Genomic DNA, 2,740 nt, shown 5'->3' with positions numbered 1-2,740 from the left:
CTGCTGAAAACAGTGACAACAAGGAGGTGATGTCAGAGGGTCCTTGGTTCAAATCCCCATCAGACAGGAAAATCACTCTGAGTCCAAGTCCTTAATCCTAAAGTTTCTCTTGGTACAGCGAGCACCCTGACACCTACGTGTGTGTGTCTCTCTGTGTGTGTGTGTGTCTCTGTGTGTCTCCTTCTGTGTGTCTCTGTCTCTGTGTGTGTGTCTGTCTCTGTGTGTCTGTGTGTGTGTCTCTGTCTCTGTGTGTGTGTCTCTGTGTGTCTGTGTCTCTGTCTCTGTATCTCAGTGTGTCTCTATGTCTCATTGTGTGTCTCTCTGTGTGTCTGTGTGTGTCTCTATGTCTCATTGTGTGTCTCTCTGTGTGTCTGTCTCTATGTCTCATTGTGTGTCTCTGAGTGTCTGTGTGTCTCTGTGTGTCTCTGCATGTCTGTGTCTCTGTGTGTGTGTGTCTGTGTCTCTGTGTGTGTGTGTGACTGTGTCTCTGTGTGTGTGTGACTGTGTGTGTCTCTGCGTGTGTCTGTGTCTCTGTGTGTGTCTGTGTCTCTGTGTGTGTGTGACTGTGTGTGTCTCTGCGTGTGTCTGTGTCTCTCTCTGTGTGTGTGTGTCTCTGCGCTGTGTCTGTGTGTGTGTGTGTGTCTGTGTCTCTGTGTGTGTGTGACTGTGTGTATCTGTCTCTCTGTGTGTGTGTGTGTCTCTGCGTGTGTCTGTGTCTCAGTGCGTGTGTCTGTGTCTCTCTGTGTGTGTGTCTCTGCGTGTGTCTGTGTCTCTGTCTCTGCGTGTGTGTGTGTCTCTGCGTGTGTGTGTCTCTCTGTGTGTGTGTGTGTCTCCTTCTTTGTGTCTGTGTCTCTGTGTGTGTGTGTGTCTCTGCGTGTGTCTGTATCTCCCTGTGTGTGTGTGTGTCTCCTTCTTTGTGTCTGTGTGTGTGTGTGTGTGTGTCTCCTTCTTTGTGTCTGTGTGTCTGTGTGTGTGTCTCCTTTGTGTCTGTGTATCTCTGCGTGTGTCTGTATCTCTGTGTGTGTGTGTGTGTGTGTGTGTCTCCTTCTTTGTGTCTGTGTCTCAGTGTGTGTGTGTGTGTCTCTGCGTGTGTCTGTATCTCAGTGTGTGTGTGTGTGTGTCTCCTTCTTTGTGTCTGTGTCTCTGTGTGTGTGTGTGTCTCCTTCTTTGTGTCTGTGTGTCTGTCTCCTTCTGTGTGTCTGTGTCTCAGTGTGTCTGTGTGTCTGTCTCTGTATCTCAGTGTGTGTGTATGTCTCTGTGTGTCTCTCTCTCTCTCTCTGTGTCTGTCTCTGTGTGTGTGTCTCTCTCTGTGTGTGTCTCTCTCTCTCTCTCTCTGTGTCTGTCTCTGTGTGTGTGTCTCTCTCTGTGTGTGTCTCTATGTTTGTGTTTCTCTGTGTGTCTGTGTGTGTCTCTGTCTCTCTCTGTGTGTCTGTGTATGTGTCTCTGTGCGTGTCCCTGTACAGTAAGCACCCTGACACCTATGTGTGTGTGCGCCTCTGTGCGTGTGTGTCTCTCTCTGTGTGTGTGTCTCTGTGCGTGTCCCTGTACAGTAAGCACCCTGACACCTATGTGTGTGTGCGCCTGTGTGTGTGTCTCTGTGTGTCTGTATCTCAGTGTGTGTGTGTGTGTCTGTGTTTCTCTCTCTCTGTGTGTGTGTGTGTGTCTGTGTTTCTCTCTCTCTCTGTGTGTGTGTCTCTGTGTGTCTGTGTCTCTCTGTATCTCTGTGTGTGTGTCTCTATGTTTGTGTTTCTCTGTGTGTCTCTGTCTCACTGTCTGTATCTCAGTGTGTGTCTCTGTGTGTCTCTGTCTCTCTCTGTGTGTCTGTGTGTGTCTGTGTCTCAGTGTGTGTGTGTGTGTGTGTATCTCAGTGTGTGTGTGTGTGTCTCTCTCTCTGTTTGTGTCTGTGTCTCAGTGTGTGTATCTCAGTGTGTGTGTCTGTGTCTCTCTCTCTGTTTGTGTCTGTGTCTCAGTGTGTGTCTGTGTCTCAGTGTGTGTGTGTGTCTCTCTGTTTGTGTCTGTGTCTCAGTGTGTGTCTGTGTCTCAGTGTGTGTGTGTGTCTCTGCGTGTGTCTGTGTCTCTGCGTGTGTCTGTGTCTCTGCGTGTGTCTGTATCTCAGTGTGTGTCTGTGTCTCTGCGTGTGTCTGTATCTCAGTGTGTGTGTGTGTCTCCTTCTTTGTGTCTGTGTCTCAGTGTGTGTGTGTGTGTCTCCTTCTTTGTGTCTGTGTCTCAGTGTGTGTGTGTGTGTCTCCTTTGTGTCTGTGTCTCTGTGTGTGTGCGTGTGTCTCCTTCTTTGTGTCTGTGTCTCTGTGTGTGTGTGTGTCTCCTTCTTTGTGTCTGTGTCTGTGTGTCTCCTTCTTTGTGTCTGTGTGTCTGTCTCCTTCTGTGTGTCTGTGTCTCAGTGTGTCTGTCTCTGTATCTCAGTGTGTGTGTATGTCTCTATGTGTCTGTGTGTCTCTCTCTCTCTCTCTGTGTCTGTCTCTGTGTGTGTGTCTCTCTCTGTGTGTGTCTCTATGTTTGTGTTTCTCTGTGTGTCTGTGTGTGTTTCTGTCTCTCTCTGTGTGTCTGTGTATGTGTCTCTGTGCGTGTCCCTGTACAGTAAGCACCCTGACACCTATGTGTGTGTGCGCCTCTGTGCGTGTGTGTCTCTCTCTGTGTGTGTGTCTCTGTGCGTGTCCCTGTACAGTAAGCACCCTGACACCTATGTGTGTGTGCGCCTCTGTGTGTGTGTCTCTGTGTGTCT

General features: G+C 49.2%; 1 protein-coding gene across 1 annotated transcript in view; it reads right to left on the bottom strand.

Annotated features, from left to right (window-relative positions):
- LOC117523801 (cell surface glycoprotein 1-like) overlaps positions 1 to 2,740 on the bottom strand; it is a 91,744-nt gene that overhangs the window by 7 nt on the left and 88,997 nt on the right.

Source organism: Thalassophryne amazonica, chromosome 13 (genome assembly GCF_902500255.1).
Source record: "Thalassophryne amazonica chromosome 13, fThaAma1.1, whole genome shotgun sequence".
Taxonomy (NCBI): Eukaryota; Metazoa; Chordata; class Actinopteri; order Batrachoidiformes; family Batrachoididae; genus Thalassophryne; species Thalassophryne amazonica.
This window is presented reverse-complemented; position numbering and strand designations above follow the sequence as displayed.